An 18,983-nucleotide genomic window follows, 5' to 3' on the forward strand; every position below is an offset into this window, starting at 1 on the left:
TTTCTCCACACCCTCTCCAGCATTTATTGCTTGCAGACTTTTGGATTGCAGCCATTCTGACTGGTGTGAAGTGGTACCTCATTGTGGTCTTTTTTTCTTTGTTATTTAATTTTTATTTTTACTTTATTTTACTTTACAATACTGTACTGGTTTCGCCATACATTGACATGAATCCACCATGGGTGTACATGTGTTCCCAAACATGAACACCCCTCCCACTTCCCTCCCCGTAACATCTCTCTGGGTCATCCCCATGCACCAGCCCCAAGCATGCTGTATCCTGCATCAAACATAGACTGGCGATTCGTTTCTTACATGATAGTATACATGTTTCAATGCCATTTTCCCAAATCATCTCACCCTCTCTCTCTCCCTCTGAGTCCAAAAGTCTGCTCTACACACCTGTATCACTTTTGCTGTCTTGCATACACGGTCATCATTGCCATCTTTCTAAATTCCATATATATGTGCTAGTATACTGTATTGGTGTTTTTCTTTCTGGCTTACTTCACTCTGTATAATCGGCTCCAGTTTCATCCATCTCATTAGAACTGATTCAAATGTATTCTTTTTAATGGCTGAGTAATAATACTCCATTGTGTATATGTACCACAGCTTTCTTATCCATTCATCTGCTGATGGACATCTAGGTTGCTTCCATGTCCTGGCTATTATAAACAGTGCTGTAATGAACATTGGGGTACATGTGTCTCTTTCTATTCTGGTTTCCTCAGTGTGTATGCCCAGCAGTGGGATTGCTGGGTCATAAGGCAGTTCTATTTGCAATTTTTTAAGGAATCTCCACACTGTTCTACATAGTGGCTGTACTAGTTTGCATTCCCACCAACAGTGTAGGAGGGTTCCCTTTTCTCCACACCTTCTCCAGCATTTCTTGCTTGCAGACTTTTGGATCGCAGCCATTCTGACTGGTGTGAAGTGGTACCTCATTGTGGTTTTGATTTGCATTTCTCTAATAATGAGTGATGTTGAGCATCTTTTCATGTGTTTGTTAGCCATCCATATGTCTTCTTTGGAGAAATGTCTATTTAGTTCTTTGGCCCATTGTTTGATTGGGTCGTTTATTTTTCTGGAGTTGAGCTGCAGGAGTTGCTTGTATATTTTGGAGATTAGTTGTTTGTCAGTTGCTTCATTTGCTATTATTTGCTCCCATTCAGAAGGCTGTCTTTTCACCTTGCTTATAGTTTCCTTTGTTGTGCAGAAGCTTTTAATTTTAATTAGATCCCATTTGTTTATTTTTGCTTTTATTTCCAGAATTCTGGGGGGTGGATCATAGAGGATCCTGCTGTGATTTATGTCAGAGAGTGTTTTGCTTATGTTCTCCTCTAGGAGTTTTACAGTCTCTGGTCTTACGTTTAGATCTTTAATCCATTTTGAGTTTATTTTTGTGTGTGGTGTTAGAAAGTGATCTAGTTTCATTCTTTTACAAGTGGTTGACCAGTTTTCCCAGCACCATTTGTTAAAGAGACTGTCTTTACTCCATTGTATATTCTTGCCTCCCTTGTCAAAGATAAGGTGTCCATATGTGTGTGGATTTATCTCTGGGCTTTCTATTTTGTTCCAGTGATGTATATTTCTGTCTTTGTGCCAGCACCATACTGTCTTGATGACTCTGGCTTTGTAGTAGAGCCTGATGTCAGGCCAGTTGATTCCTCAGGTTCCATTCTTCTTTCTCAAGATTGCTTTGGCTATTCGAGGTTTTTTTGTATTTCCATACAAATGTTGAAATTATTTGTTCTCGTTCTGTGAAAAATACTGCTGGTAGCTTGATAGGGATTGCATTGAACCTGTAGATTGCTTTGTGTAGTATACTAATTTTTACTATATTGATTCTTCTGATCCATGAACATCGTATATTTCTCTATCTATTAGTGTCCTCTTTGATTTCTTTCATCAGTGTTTTATAGTTTTTGATATATAGGTCTTTAGTTTCTTTAGGTAGATATATTCCTAAGTATTTTATTCTTTTCATTGCAATGGTGAATGGAATTGTTTCCTTAATTTCTTTTTCTAGTTTCTCATTATTAGTGTATAGGAATGCAAGGGATTTCTGTGTGTTGATTTTATATCCTGCAACTTTACTATATTCATTGATTAGCTCTAGTAATTTTCTGGTGGAGTCTTTAGGGTTTTCCATGTAGAGGATCATGTCATCTGCAAACAGTGAGAGTTTTACTTCTTCTTTTCCAATTTGGATTCCTTTTATTTCTTTTTCTGCTCTGATTGCTGTGACCAAAACTTCCAGAACTATGTTGAATAGTAGCAGTGAAAGTGGGCACCCTTGTCTTGTTCCTGACTTTAGGGGAAATGCTTTCAATTTTTCACCATTGAGGATAATGTTTGCTGTGCGTTTGTCATATATAGCCTTTATTATGTTGAGGTATGTTCCTTCTATTCCTGCTTTCTAGAGAGTTTTTATCATAAATGGATGCTGAATTTTGTCAAAGGCTTTCTCTGTATCTATTGAGATAATCATATGGCTTTTATTTTTCAATTTGTTAATGTGGTGAATTACATTGATTGATTTGCAAGGATTGAAGAATCCTTGCATCCTTGGGATAAAGCCCACTTAGTCATGGTGTATGATCTTTTTAATGTGTTGTTGGATTCTGATTGCTAGAATTTTGTTGAGGATTTTTGCATCTATGTTCATCAGTGATATTGGCCTGTTGTTTTCTTTTTTGTGGCATCTTTGTCAGGTTTTGGTATTAGGGTGATGGTGGCCTCATAGAATGAGTTTGGAAGTTTACCTTCCTCTACAATTTTCTGGAAGAGTTTGAGGAGGATAGGTGTTAGCTCTTCTCGAAATTTTTGGTAGAATTCAGCTGTGAAGCCGTCTGGACCTGGGCTTTTGTTTGCTGGAAGATTTCTGATTACCGTTTCAATTTCTGTGCTTGTGATGGGTCTGTTAAGATTTTCTATTTCTTCCTGGTTCAGTTTTGGAAAGTTGTAGTTTTCTAAGAATTTGTCCATTTCTTCCACGTTGTCCATTTTATTGGCATATAGTTGCTGATAGTAGTCTCTTATGATCCTTTGTATTTCTGTGTTGTCTGTTGTGATCTCTCCATTTTCATTTCTAATTTTATTGATTTGATTTTTCTCTCTTTGCTTCTTGATGAGTCTGGCTAATGGTTTGTCAATTTTATTTATCCTTTCAAAGAACCAGCTTTTGGCTTTGTTGATTTTTGCTATGGTCTCTTCTGTTTCTTTTGCATTTATTTCTGCCCTAATTTTTAAGATTTCTTTCCTTCTACTAACTCTGGGGTTCTCCATTTCTTCCTTTTTTTAGTTGCTTTAGGTGTAGAGTTAGGTTATTTATTTGACTTGTTTCTTGTTTCTTGAGGTATGCCTGTATTGCTATGAACTTTCCTCTTAGCACTGCTTTTATAGTGTCCCACAGGTTTTGGGTTGTTGTCTTTTCATTTTCATTAGTTTCTACGCATATTTTGATTTCTTTTTTGATTTCTTCTGTGATTTGTTGGTTATTCAGAAGCGTGTTGTTCAACCTCCATATGTTGGAATTTTTAATAGTTTTTCTCCTGTAACTGAGATCTAATCATAATGCATTATGGTCAGAAAAGATGCTTAGAATGATTTTGATTTTTTAAAATTTATCAAGGTTAGATTTACGGACCAGGATGTGATCTATCCTGGAGAAGGTTCCGTGAGAACTTGAGAAAAAAGTAAAATTCATTGTTTTGGGGTGAAATGTCCTATAGATATCAATTAGGTCTAACTGGTCTGTTGTATCATTTAAAGTTTGCGTTTCTTTGTTAATTTTCTGTTTAGTTGATCTGTCCATAGGTGTGAGTGGGGTATTAAATGCTCCCGCTATTATTGTGTTATTGTTTATTTCCCCTTTCATACTTGTTAGCATTTGTCTTACATATTGCGGTGCTCCTATATTGGGTGCATATATATTTATAATTGTTATATCTTCTTCTTGCATTGATCCTTTGATCATTATGTAGTGGCCTTCCTTGTCTCTTTTCACAGCCTTTGTTTTAAAGTCTATGTTATCGGATATGAGTATTGATACTCCTGCTTTCTTTTGGTCTCTATTTGCGTGGAATATCTTTTTCCAGCCCTTCATTTTCAGTCTGTATGTGTCCCTTGTTTTGAGGTGGGTCTCTTGTAGGCAGCATATAGAGGGGTCTTGTTTTTGTATCCATTCAGCCAGTCTTTGCCTTTTGGTTGAGGCATTCATTCCATTTACGTTTAAGGTAATTGTTGATAAGTATGATCTCATTGCCATTTACTTTATTGTTTTGGGTTCAGGTTTATACACCCTTTTTGTGTTTCGTGTCTAGAGAATATCCTTTAGAATTTGTTGGAGAGCTGATTTGGTGGTGCTGAATTCTCTCAGCTTTTGCTTATCTGTAAATCTTTTGATTTTTCCTTTGTATTTGAGTGAGATCCTTGCTGGGTACAGGAATCTGGGCTGTAGGTTATTTTCTTTCATCACTTTAAGTATGTCTTGCCATTCCCTCCTGGCCTGAAGAGTTTCTATTGAAAGATCAGCTGTTATCCTTATGGGAATCCCCTTGTGTGTTATTTGTTGTTTTTCCCTTGCTGCTTTTCATATTTGTTCTTTGTGTTTGATCTTTGTTAATTTGATTAATATGTGTCTTGGGGTGTTTCGCCTTGGGTTTATCCTATTTGGAACTCTCTGGGTTTCTTGGACTTGGGTGATTATTTCCTTCCCCATTTTAGAGAAGTTTTCAACTACTATCTCCTCAAGGATTTTCTCATGGTCTTTCTTTTTGTCTTCTTCTTCTGGGACTCCTATAATTCGAATGTTGGAGCCTTTCATATTGTCCTGGAGGTCTCGGAGATTGTCCTCATTTCTTTTAATTTGTTTTTCTTTTTTCCTCTCTGATTCATTTATTTCTACCATTCTATTTTCTATTTCACTAATCCTACCTTCTGCCTCCATTATTCTACTCTTTGTTGCCTCCAGAGTGTTTCTGATCTCATTTATTGCGTTATTCATTATATATTGACTCTTTTTTATTTCTTCTAGGTCCTTGTTAAACCTTTCTTGCATCTTCTCAATCCTTGTCTCCAGGCTATTTATCTGTGATTCCATTTTGATTTCAAGATTTTGGATCATTTTCACTATCAATATTCAGAATTCTTTCTCAGGTAGATTCCCTATCTCTTTTTCTTTTGTTTGTTTTGGTGGGCATTTCTCTTGTTCCTTTAACTGCTGAGTATTCCTCTGTCTCTTCATCTTGGTTATATTGCTGCATTTGGGGTGGCCTTTCTATATTCTGGTAATTTGTGGAGTTCTCTTTATTATGGAGCTTCCTCACTGTGGGTGGGGTTGTATCAGTGGCTTGTCAAGGTTTCCTGGTTAGGGAGGCTTGTGTTGGAGTTCTGTTGGGTGGAGCTGGGTTTCTTCTCTCTGGAGTGCAGTGGAATGACCAGTGATGGGTTATGAGACGTCAATGGTTTTGGAGTAACTTTGAACTGCCTATATATTGAAGCTCAGGGGTGTGTTCCTGTGTTGCTGGAGAATGTGTGTGGTATGTCTTGCTCTGGAACTTGTTGGCCGTTGGGTGGAGCTTGGTTTCAGTGTAGGTATGGAGGTGTTTGATGAGCTCCTATTGCTTAATGTTCCCTGAATTCAGGAGTTCTCTGATGTTCTCAGGCTTTGGACTTAAGCCTCCTGCTTAAGTTTTCAGTTTTATTTTTACAGTAGCCTCTAGACTTCTCCATCTATATAGCACCAATGATAAAACATCTAGGTTAAAGATGAAAAGTTTCTTCACATTGAGGGACACCCAGAGAGGTTCACTGAGTTACATGGAGATGAGAAGAGGGAGGGGGAGTTAGAGGTGACTGGAATGAGATGCGGTGAGATCAAAAGAGGAGAGAGCAAGCTAGCCAGTAATCGCTTCCTTCTGTGAGCTCCATAGTCTGGACCGCTCAGAGGTATTCACGGAGTTATACAGGGAAGAGGAGAGGGAGGAAGGAGACAGAGGTGGCCAGAAGGATAAAAGAGGGAAATGAAAAGGAGAGAGACAAATCCAGCCAGTAACCTTAGGTGTTCTCCACCATCTGGAACACACAGAGATTCAGAGTTGGATAGAGAAGAGATTGGGTGCGGGAGGGGGGGGGGGCGGGCGTGGCAGGGAGGCGGGTGGTGAGAGACAGAGGCCACCTGGTGGAGAAAAAGGAGAGTCCAGAGGAGGAGAGAGTGGTCAAGCCAGTAATCTCGCTCTCAGGTAAAATTGGGTAGTGAAGTTTGGGTTTTTAAATGTACAAAATTGACAACAAAAACCAAAAAGCAAAGATTAAAAATCTAGAGGTTGGATTTTCAAAAATACAATATTAAAGAAAAGAAGCAGAAGGAAAAAAGAAAAGCCACAAGAATTATTAAAAAACACCACCAACAACCACACAAAGACTATATATGGTGTTTGCCTTAAAAAAATAGAGTCTTTGTTTTGAAAAGTAATAGTAGGTTATAGAAATAAAAATTAGAGGAGAAATAGAAGACTTAACAATTAAAAAAAAAGTTAGAAAAAAAGAAAAAAAAACTGAATGGTTGTGAAAACAGTAAAGATATATCTAGCCCTTCTCTGATGTTGTGGGCAGTGTGGGGTCACTTCCAAGGTGGTTCCCTCTGTTTAACTTCTTCTGTTTGCTGGTTTTTTAGGCTCACTAGTTCAGTCACGCTGTGGGGAGGGGGGGATGCTGCAAACAAATAGCACTGTGGTGTGCACACAGTGTCTCAGCCCTGCTTGGCCTTTCCCTGCTCACGGCACGCAAACCACTCTGGCTCTATGATGCTCAGCCGGGAACCGTCTGAGGCCGGCCCTTGGCTGCGTGCACCTCCCCGGTCTAAGCCGCTCAGGTTCTGCGCTCAGGTAGCCCTCAGAGGCTCAGATTCCGTTGGGACTGCGTTTTGTGCCCTTCCCAGGTCCGAATAGCTCAGGAGTTTGGCGAGCACAGTTGCTGTGACTTGTCGCCTTTCCTGTCTCTGCTGCTCAGTTTTCTGAGTGTACTGCTGGCGCCCCTTGTGAGGCAGATGGTGACTGTCCAGCACTCCCAGACGTCTTAGCAAAGAAGCCTGCTTGCAGGTTTGTAGGTAAAGTCTCTCTGGGGCTGCGATTGCCCCTTTCCAGACCTTATGGCTCTGGCTATCTGTCCCCGGCGGGGGATGGTCTGCAGCCAGCTATTTCCATTCCATCCTTTGTTCTGTGTGTGGTCCTGGCAGTGTCTTATGTTCGAGCTTTTCGCGTGGTAGCTATCCCACAGTCTGGTTTGCTAGCCCAAATTAGTTCATTCTGGTTACACGTGGGGTGTTCCTGTCCTATTCTTACAAAGCATTGCAGCCCACGCCTCCCGTGCCTCCCTGCCCTGCCCCCACTTGCGGGCATCTATGCTGCTTTTCCATGGGGGAGTTACTTTTGGGCTTGTAATCTGTTGGTTTAATTATTTATTTATTTTTCCTTCCTGTTATGTTGCCCTCTGTGCTTCCAAGGCTCACCACAGACTCGGCAGGGAGAGTGTTTCCTGGTGTTTGGAAACCTCTCTTCTTAAAATTTCCTTCCCGGGATGGGCTTCCCTTCCAGGGATGGAGCTCCTCCCCACCTCCTTTGTCTCTTTTTTTGTCTTTTATATTTTTTCCTACCTGTTTTTGAAGACAATGATCTGCTTTTCTGGGTGCCTGATGTCCTCTGCCAGCACTCAGAAGTTGTTTTGTGGAGTTTGCTCAGCGTTGAAATGTTCTTTTGAGGAATATGTGAGGGAGAAAGTGGTCTCCCCATCCTATTCCTCTGCCATATTAGGACCGCCCTCTCATTGTGGTTTTGATTTGCATTTCTCTAATAATGAGTGATGTTGAGCATCTTTTCATGTGTTTGTTAGCCATCCATATGTCTTCTTTGGAGAAATGTCTATTTAGTTCTTTGGCCCATTGTTTGATTGGGTCGTTTATTTTTCTGGAGTTGAGCTGCAGGAGTTGCTTGTATATTTTGGAGATTAGTTGTTTGTCAGTTGCTTCATTTGCTATTATTTGCTCCCATTCAGAAGGCTGTCTTTTCACCTTGCTTATAGTTTCCTTTGTTGTGCAGAAGCTTTTAATTTTAATTAGATCCCATTTGTTTATTTTTGCTTTTATTTCCAGAATTCTGGGGGGTGGATCATAGAGGATCCTGCTGTGATTTATGTCAGAGAGTGTTTTGCTTATGTTCTCCTCTAGGAGTTTTATAGTCTCTGGTCTTACGTTTAGATCTTTAATCCATTTTGAGTATTTTTGTGTGTGGTGTTAGAAAGTGATCTAGTTTCATTCTTTTACAAGTGGTTGACCAGTTTTCCCAGCATCACTTGTTAAAGAGATTGTCTTTACTCCATTGTATATTCTTGCCTCCTTTGTCAAAGATAAGATGTCCATATGTGTGTGGATTTATCTCTGGGCTTTCTATTTTGTTCCAGTGATGTATATTTCTGTCTTTGTGCCAGTACCATACTGTCTTGATGACTATGGCTTTGTAGTAGAGCCTGATGTCAGGCCAGTTGATTCCTCAGGTTCCATTCTTCTTTCTCAAGATTGCTTTGGCTATTCGAGGTTTTTTTGTATTTCCATACAAATGTTGAAATTATTTGTTCTCGTTCTGTGAAAAATACTGCTGGTAGCTTGATAGGGATTGCATTGAACCTGTAGATTGCTTTGTGTAGTATACTCATTTTTACTATATTGATTCTTCTGATCCATGAACATCGTATATTTCTCTATCTATTAGTGTCCTCTTTGATTTCTTTCATCAGTGTTTTATAGTTTTTGATATATAGGTCTTTAGTTTCTTTAGGTAGATATATTCCTAAGTATTTTATTCTTTTCATTGCAATGGTGAATGGAATTGTTTCCTTAATTTCTTTTTCTAGTTTCTCATTATTAGTGTATAGGAATGCAAGGGATTTCTGTGTGTTGATTTTATATCCTGCAACTTTACTATATTCATTGATTAGCTCTAGTAATTTTCTGGTGGAGTCTTTAGGGTTTTCCATGTAGAGGATCATGTCATCTGCAAACAGTGAGAGTTTTACTTCTTCTTTTCCAATTTGGATTCCTTTTATTTCTTTTTCTGCTCTGATTGCTGTGACCAAAACTTCCAGAACTATGTTGAATAGTAGCAGTGAAAGTGGGCACCCTTGTCTTGTTCCTGACTTTAGGGGAAATGCTTTCAATTTTTCACCATTGAGGATAATGTTTGCTGTGCGTTTGTCATATATAGCCTTTATTATGTTGAGGTATGTTCCTTCTATTCCTGCTTTCTAGAGAGTTTTTATCATAAATGGATGCTGAATTTTGTCAAAGGCTTTCTCTGTATCTATTGAGATAATCATATGGCTTTTATTTTTCAATTTGTTAATGTGGTGAATTACATTGATTGATTTGCAAGGATTGAAGAATCCTTGCATCCTTGGGATAAAGCCCACTTAGTCATGGTGTATGATCTTTTTAATGTGTTGTTGGATTCTGATTGCTAGAATTTTGTTGAGGATTTTTGCATCTATGTTCATCAGTGATATTGGCCTGTTGTTTTCTTTTTTGTGGCATCTTTGTCAGGTTTTGGTATTAGGGTGATGGTGGCCTCATAGAATGAGTTTGGAAGTTTACCTTCCTCTACAATTTTCTGGAAGAGTTTGAGGAGGATAGGTGTTAGCTCTTCTCGAAATTTTTGGTAGAATTCAGCTGTGAAGCCGTCTGGACCTGGGCTTTTGTTTGCTGGAAGTTTTCTGATTACAGTTTCAATTTCTGTGCTTGTGATGGGTCTGTTAAGATTTTCTATTTCTTCCTGGTTCAGTTTTGGAAAGTTGTAGTTTTCTAAGAATTTGTCCATTTCTTCCACGTTGTCCATTTTATTGGCATATAGTTGCTGATAGTAGTCTCTTATGATCCTTTGTATTTCTGTGTTGTCTGTTGTGATCTCTCCATTTTCATTTCTAATTTTATTGATTTGATTTTTCTCTCTTTGCTTCTTGATGAGTCTGGCTAATGGTTTGTCAATTTTATTTATCCTTTCAAAGAACCAGCTTTTGGCTTTGTTGATTTTTGCTATGGTCTCTTCTGTTTCTTTTGCATTTATTTCTGCCCTAATTTTTAAGATTTCTTTCCTTCTACTAACTCTGGGGTTCTCCATTTCTTCCTTTTTTTAGTTGCTTTAGGTGTAGAGTTAGGTTATTTATTTGACTTGTTTCTTGTTTCTTGAGGTATGCCTGTATTGCTATGAACTTTCCTCTTAGCACTGCTTTTATAGTGTCCCACAGGTTTTGGGTTGTTGTCTTTTCATTTTCATTAGTTTCTACGCATATTTTGATTTCTTTTTTGATTTCTTCTGTGATTTGTTGGTTATTCAGAAGCGTGTTGTTCAACCTCCATATGTTGGAATTTTTAATAGTTTTTCTCCTGTAACTGAGATCTAATCATAATGCATTATGGTCAGAAAAGATGCTTAGAATGATTTTGATTTTTTAAAATTTATCAAGGTTAGATTTACGGACCAGGATGTGATCTATCCTGGAGAAGGTTCCGTGAGAACTTGAGAAAAAAGTAAAATTCATTGTTTTGGGGTGAAATGTCCTATAGATATCAATTAGGTCTAACTGGTCTGTTGTATCATTTAAAGTTTGCGTTTCTTTGTTAATTTTCTGTTTAGTTGATCTGTCCATAGGTGTGAGTGGGGTATTAAATGCTCCCGCTATTATTGTGTTATTGTTTATTTCCCCTTTCATACTTGTTAGCATTTGTCTTACATATTGCGGTGCTCCTATATTGGGTGCATATATATTTATAATTGTTATATCTTCTTCTTGCATTGATCCTTTGATCATTATGTAGTGGCCTTCCTTGTCTCTTTTCACAGCCTTTGTTTTAAAGTCTATGTTATCGGATATGAGTATTGATACTCCTGCTTTCTTTTGGTCTCTATTTGCGTGGAATATCTTTTTCCAGCCCTTCATTTTCAGTCTGTATGTGTCCCTTGTTTTGAGGTGGGTCTCTTGTAGGCAGCATATAGAGGGGTCTTGTTTTTGTATCCATTCAGCCAGTCTTTGCCTTTTGGTTGAGGCATTCATTCCATTTACGTTTAAGGTAATTGTTGATAAGTATGATCTCATTGCCATTTACTTTATTGTTTTGGGTTCAGGTTTATACACCCTTTTTGTGTTTCGTGTCTAGAGAATATCCTTTAGAATTTGTTGGAGAGCTGATTTGGTGGTGCTGAATTCTCTCAGCTTTTGCTTATCTGTAAATCTTTTGATTTTTCCTTTGTATTTGAGTGAGATCCTTGCTGGGTACAGGAATCTGGGCTGTAGGTTATTTTCTTTCATCACTTTAAGTATGTCTTGCCATTCCCTCCTGGCCTGAAGAGTTTCTATTGAAAGATCAGCTGTTATCCTTATGGGAATCCCCTTGTGTGTTATTTGTTGTTTTTCCCTTGCTGCTTTTCATATTTGTTCTTTGTGTTTGATCTTTGTTAATTTGATTAATATGTGTCTTGGGGTGTTTCGCCTTGGGTTTATCCTATTTGGAACTCTCTGGGTTTCTTGGACTTGGGTGATTATTTCCTTCCCCATTTTAGAGAAGTTTTCAACTACTATCTCCTCAAGGATTTTCTCATGGTCTTTCTTTTTGTCTTCTTCTTCTGGGACTCCTATAATTCGAATGTTGGAGCCTTTCATATTGTCCTGGAGGTCTCGGAGATTGTCCTCATTTCTTTTAATTTGTTTTTCTTTTTTCCTCTCTGATTCATTTATTTCTACCATTCTATTTTCTATTTCACTAATCCTACCTTCTGCCTCCATTATTCTACTCTTTGTTGCCTCCAGAGTGTTTCTGATCTCATTTATTGCGTTATTCATTATATATTGACTCTTTTTTATTTCTTCTAGGTCCTTGTTAAACCTTTCTTGCATCTTCTCAATCCTTGTCTCCAGGCTATTTATCTGTGATTCCATTTTGATTTCAAGATTTTGGATCATTTTCACTATCAATATTCAGAATTCTTTCTCAGGTAGATTCCCTATCTCTTTTTCTTTTGTTTGTTTTGGTGGGCATTTCTCTTGTTCCTTTAACTGCTGAGTATTCCTCTGTCTCTTCATCTTGGTTATATTGCTGCATTTGGGGTGGCCTTTCTATATTCTGGTAATTTGTGGAGTTCTCTTTATTATGGAGCTTCCTCACTGTGGGTGGGGTTGTATCAGTGGCTTGTCAAGGTTTCCTGGTTAGGGAGGCTTGTGTTGGAGTTCTGTTGGGTGGAGCTGGGTTTCTTCTCTCTGGAGTGCAGTGGAATGACCAGTGATGGGTTATGAGACGTCAATGGTTTTGGAGTAACTTTGAACTGCCTATATATTGAAGCTCAGGGGTGTGTTCCTGTGTTGCTGGAGAATGTGTGTGGTATGTCTTGCTCTGGAACTTGTTGGCCGTTGGGTGGAGCTTGGTTTCAGTGTAGGTATGGAGGTGTTTGATGAGCTCCTATTGCTTAATGTTCCCTGAATTCAGGAGTTCTCTGATGTTCTCAGGCTTTGGACTTAAGCCTCCTGCTTAAGTTTTCAGTTTTATTTTTACAGTAGCCTCTAGACTTCTCCATCTATATAGCACCAATGATAAAACATCTAGGTTAAAGATGAAAAGTTTCTTCACATTGAGGGACACCCAGAGAGGTTCACTGAGTTACATGGAGATGAGAAGAGGGAGGGGGAGTTAGAGGTGACTGGAATGAGATGCGGTGAGATCAAAAGAGGAGAGAGCAAGCTAGCCAGTAATCGCTTCCTTCTGTGAGCTCCATAGTCTGGACCGCTCAGAGGTATTCACGGAGTTATACAGGGAAGAGGAGAGGGAGGAAGGAGACAGAGGTGGCCAGAAGGATAAAAGAGGGAAATGAAAAGGAGAGAGACAAATCCAGCCAGTAACCTTAGGTGTTCTCCACCATCTGGAACACACAGAGATTCAGAGTTGGATAGAGAAGAGATTGGGTGCGGGAGGGGGGGGGGGGGCGGGCGTGGCAGGGAGGCGGGTGGTGAGAGACAGAGGCCACCTGGTGGAGAAAAAGGAGAGTCCAGAGGAGGAGAGAGTGGTCAAGCCAGTAATCTCGCTCTCAGGTAAAATTGGGTAGTGAAGTTTGGGTTTTTAAATGTACAAAATTGACAACAAAAACCAAAAAGCAAAGATTAAAAATCTAGAGGTTGGATTTTCAAAAATACAATATTAAAGAAAAGAAGCAGAAGGAAAAAAGAAAAGCCACAAGAATTATTAAAAAACACCACCAACAACCACACAAAGACTATATATGGTGTTTGCCTTAAAAAAATAGAGTCTTTGTTTTGAAAAGTAATAGTAGGTTATAGAAATAAAAATTAGAGGAGAAATAGAAGACTTAACAATTAAAAAAAAAGTTAGAAAAAAAGAAAAAAAAACTGAATGGTTGTGAAAACAGTAAAGATATATCTAGCCCTTCTCTGATGTTGTGGGCAGTGTGGGGTCACTTCCAAGGTGGTTCCCTCTGTTTAACTTCTTCTGTTTGCTGGTTTTTTAGGCTCACTAGTTCAGTCACGCTGTGGGGAGGGGGGGATGCTGCAAACAAATAGCACTGTGGTGTGCACACAGTGTCTCAGCCCTGCTTGGCCTTTCCCTGCTCACGGCACGCAAACCACTCTGGCTCTATGATGCTCAGCCGGGAACCGTCTGAGGCCGGCCCTTGGCTGCGTGCACCTCCCCGGTCTAAGCCGCTCAGGTTCTGCGCTCAGGTAGCCCTCAGAGGCTCAGATTCCGTTGGGACTGCGTTTTGTGCCCTTCCCAGGTCCGAATAGCTCAGGAGTTTGGCGAGCACAGTTGCTGTGACTTGTCGCCTTTCCTGTCTCTGCTGCTCAGTTTTCTGAGTGTACTGCTGGCGCCCCTTGTGAGGCAGATGGTGACTGTCCAGCACTCCCAGACGTCTTAGCAAAGAAGCCTGCTTGCAGGTTTGTAGGTAAAGTCTCTCTGGGGCTGCGATTGCCCCTTTCCAGACCTTATGGCTCTGGCTATCTGTCCCCGGCGGGGGATGGTCTGCAGCCAGCTATTTCCATTCCATCCTTTGTTCTGTGTGTGGTCCTGGCAGTGTCTTATGTTCGAGCTTTTCGCGTGGTAGCTATCCCACAGTCTGGTTTGCTAGCCCAAATTAGTTCATTCTGGTTACACGTGGGGTGTTCCTGTCCTATTCTTACAAAGCATTGCAGCCCACGCCTCCCGTGCCTCCCTGCCCTGCCCCCACTTGCGGGCATCTATGCTGCTTTTCCATGGGGGAGTTACTTTTGGGCTTGTAATCTGTTGGTTTAATTATTTATTTATTTTTCCTTCCTGTTATGTTGCCCTCTGTGCTTCCAAGGCTCACCACAGACTCGGCAGGGAGAGTGTTTCCTGGTGTTTGGAAACCTCTCTTCTTAAAATTTCCTTCCCGGGATGGGCTTCCCTTCCAGGGATGGAGCTCCTCCCCACCTCCTTTGTCTCTTTTTTTGTCTTTTATATTTTTTCCTACCTGTTTTTGAAGACAATGATCTGCTTTTCTGGGTGCCTGATGTCCTCTGCCAGCACTCAGAAGTTGTTTTGTGGAGTTTGCTCAGCGTTGAAATGTTCTTTTGAGGAATATGTGAGGGAGAAAGTGGTCTCCCCATCCTATTCCTCTGCCATATTAGGACCGCCCTCTCATTGTGGTTTTGATTTGCATTTCTCTAATAATGAGTGATGTTGAGCATCTTTTCATGTGTTTGTTAGCCATCCATATGTCTTCTTTGGAGAAATGTCTATTTAGTTCTTTGGCCCATTGTTTGATTGGGTCGTTTATTTTTCTGGAGTTGAGCTGCAGGAGTTGCTTGTATATTTTGGAGATTAGTTGTTTGTCAGTTGCTTCATTTGCTATTATTTGCTCCCATTCAGAAGGCTGTCTTTTCACCTTTCTTATAGTTTCCTTTGTTGTGCAGAAGCTTTTAATTTTAATTAGATCCCATTTGTTTATTTTTGCTTTTATTTCCAGAATTCTGGGGGGTGGATCATAGAGGATCCTGCTGTGATTTATGTCAGAGAGTGTTTTGCTTATGTTCTCCTCTAGGAGTTTTATAGTCTCTGGTCTTACGTTTAGATCTTTAATCCATTTTGAGTATTTTTGTGTGTGGTGTTAGAAAGTGATCTAGTTTCATTCTTTTACAAGTGGTTGACCAGTTTTCCCAGCATCACTTGTTAAAGAGATTGTCTTTACTCCATTGTATATTCTTGCCTCCTTTGTCAAAGATAAGATGTCCATATGTGTGTGGATTTATCTCTGGGCTTTCTATTTTGTTCCAGTGATGTATATTTCTGTCTTTGTGCCAGTACCATACTGTCTTGATGACTATGGCTTTGTAGTAGAGCCTGATGTCAGGCCAGTTGATTCCTCAGGTTCCATTCTTCTTTCTCAAGATTGCTTTGGCTATTCGAGGTTTTTTTGTATTTCCATACAAATGTTGAAATTATTTGTTCTCGTTCTGTGAAAAATACTGCTGGTAGCTTGATAGGGATTGCATTGAACCTGTAGATTGCTTTGTGTAGTATACTCATTTTTACTATATTGATTCTTCTGATCCATGAACATCGTATATTTCTCTATCTATTAGTGTCCTCTTTGATTTCTTTCATCAGTGTTTTATAGTTTTTGATATATAGGTCTTTAGTTTCTTTAGGTAGATATATTCCTAAGTATTTTATTCTTTTCATTGCAATGGTGAATGGAATTGTTTACTTAATTTCTTTTTCTAGTTTCTCATTATTAGTGTATAGGAATGCAAGGGATTTCTGTGTGTTGATTTTATATCCTGCAACTTTACTATATTCATTGATTAGCTCTAGTAATTTTCTGGTGGAGTCTTTAGGGTTTTCCATGTAGAGGATCATGTCATCTGCAAACAGTGAGAGTTTTACTTCTTCTTTTCCAATTTGGATTCCTTTTATTTCTTTTTCTGCTCTGATTGCTGTGACCAAAACTTCCAGAACTATGTTGAATAGTAGCAGTGAAAGTGGGCACCCTTGTCTTGTTCCTGACTTTAGGGGAAATGCTTTCAATTTTTCACCATTGAGGATAATGTTTGCTGTGCGTTTGTCATATATAGCCTTTATTATGTTGAGGTATGTTCCTTCTATTCCTGCTTTCTAGAGAGTTTTTATCATAAATGGATGCTGAATTTTGTCAAAGGCTTTCTCTGTATCTATTGAGATAATCATATGGCTTTTATTTTTCAATTTGTTAATGTGGTGAATTACATTGATTGATTTGCAAGGATTGAAGAATCCTTGCATCCTTGGGATAAAGCCCACTTAGTCATGGTGTATGATCTTTTTAATGTGTTGTTGGATTCTGATTGCTAGAATTTTGTTGAGGATTTTTGCATCTATGTTCATCAGTGATATTGGCCTGTTGTTTTCTTTTTTGTGGCATCTTTGTCAGGTTTTGGTATTAGGGTGATGGTGGCCTCATAGAATGAGTTTGGAAGTTTACCTTCCTCTACAATTTTCTGGAAGAGTTTGAGGAGGATAGGTGTTAGCTCTTCTCGAAATTTTTGGTAGAATTCAGCTGTGAAGCCGTCTGGACCTGGGCTTTTGTTTGCTGGAAGATTTCTGATTACCGTTTCAATTTCTGTGCTTGTGATGGGTCTGTTAAGATTTTCTATTTCTTCCTGGTTCAGTTTTGGAAAGTTGTAGTTTTCTAAGAATTTGTCCATTTCTTCCACGTTGTCCATTTTATTGGCATATAGTTGCTGATAGTAGTCTCTTATGATCCTTTGTATTTCTGTGTTGTCTGTTGTGATCTCTCCATTTTCATTTCTAATTTTATTGATTTGATTTTTCTCTCTTTGCTTCTTGATGAGTCTGGCTAATGGTTTGTCAATTTTATTTATCCTTTCAAAGAACCAGCTTTTGGCTTTGTTGATTTTTGCTATGGTCTCTTCTGTTTCTTTTGCATTTATTTCTGCCCTAATTTTTAAGATTTCTTTCCTTCTACTAACTCTGGGGTTCTCCATTTCTTCCTTTTTTTAGTTGCTTTAGGTGTAGAGTTAGGTTATTTATTTGACTTGTTTCTTGTTTCTTGAGGTATGCCTGTATTGCTATGAACTTTCCTCTTAGCACTGCTTTTATAGTGTCCCACAGGTTTTGGGTTGTTGTCTTTTCATTTTCATTAGTTTCTACGCATATTTTGATTTCTTTTTTGATTTCTTCTGTGATTTGTTGGTTATTCAGAAGCGTGTTGTTCAACCTCCATATGTTGGAATTTTTAATAGTTTTTCTCCTGTAACTGAGATCTAATCATAATGCATTATGGTCAGAAAAGATGCTTAGAATGATTTTGATTTTTTAAAATTTATCAAGGTTAGATTTACGGACCAGGATGTGATCTATCCTGGAGAAGGTTCCGTGAGAACTTGAGAAAAAAGTAAAATTCATTGTTTTGGGGTGAAATGTCCTATAGATATCAATTAGGTCTAACTGGTCTGTTGTATCATTTAAAGTTTGCGTTTCTTTGTTAATTTTCTGTTTAGTTGATCTGTCCATAGGTGTGAGTGGGGTATTAAATGCTCCCGCTATTATTGTGTTATTGTTTATTTCCCCTTTCATACTTGTTAGCATTTGTCTTACATATTGCGGTGCTCCTATATTGGGTGCATATATATTTATAATTGTTATATCTTCTTCTTGCATTGATCCTTTGATCATTATGTAGTGGCCTTCCTTGTCTCTTTTCACAGCCTTTGTTTTAAAGTCTATGTTATCGGATATGAGTATTGATACTCCTGCTTTCTTTTGGTCTCTATTTGCGTGGAATATCTTTTTCCAGCCCTTCATTTTCAGTCTGTATGTGTCCCTTGTTTTGAGGTGGGTCTCTTGTAGGCAGCATATAGAGGGGTCTTGTTTTTGTATCCATTCAGCCAGTCTTTGCCTTTTGGTTGAGGCATTCATTCCATTTACGTTTAAGGTAATTGTTGATAAGTATGATCTCATTGCCATTTACTTTATTGTTTTGGGTTCAGGTTTATACACCCTTTTTGTGTTTCGTGTCTAGAGAATATCCTTTAGAATTTGTTGGAGAGCTGATTTGGTGGTGCTGAATTCTCTCAGCTTTTGCTTATCTGTAAATCTTTTGATTTTTCCTTTGTATTTGAGTGAGATCCTTGCTGGGTACAGGAATCTGGGCTGTAGGTTATTTTCTTTCATCACTTTAAGTATGTCTTGCCATTCCCTCCTGGCCTGAAGAGTTTCTATTGAAAGATCAGCTGTTATCCTTATGGGAATCCCCTTGTGTGTTATTTGTTGTTTTTCCCTTGCTGCTTTTCATATTTGTTCTTTGTGTTTGATCTTTGTTAATTTGATTAATATGTGTCTTGGGGTGTTTCGCCTTGGGTTTATCCTATTTGGAACTCTCTGGGTTTCTTGGACTTGGGTGATTATTTCCTTCCCCATTTTAGAGAAGTTTTCAACTACTATCTCCTCAAGGATTTTCTCATGGTCTTTCTTTTTGTCTTCTTCTTCTGGGACTCCTATAATTCGAATGTTGGAGCCTTTCATATTGTCCTGGAGGTCTCGGAGATTGTCCTCATTTCTTTTAATTTGTTTTTCTTTTTTCCTCTCTGATTCATTTATTTCTACCATTCTATTTTCTATTTCACTAATCCTACCTTCTGCCTCCATTATTCTACTCTTTGTTGCCTCCAGAGTGTTTCTGATCTCATTTATTGCGTTATTCATTATATATTGACTCTTTTTTATTTCTTCTAGGTCCTTGTTAAACCTTTCTTGCATCTTCTCAATCCTTGTCTCCAGGCTATTTATCTGTGATTCCATTTTGATTTCAAGATTTTGGATCATTTTCACTATCAATATTCAGAATTCTTTCTCAGGTAGATTCCCTATCTCTTTTTCTTTTGTTTGTTTTGGTGGGCATTTCTCTTGTTCC

This window comes from Ovis canadensis, chromosome 15 (genome assembly GCF_042477335.2).
Source record: "Ovis canadensis isolate MfBH-ARS-UI-01 breed Bighorn chromosome 15, ARS-UI_OviCan_v2, whole genome shotgun sequence".
In the NCBI taxonomy this organism is placed as follows: Eukaryota; Metazoa; Chordata; class Mammalia; order Artiodactyla; family Bovidae; genus Ovis; species Ovis canadensis.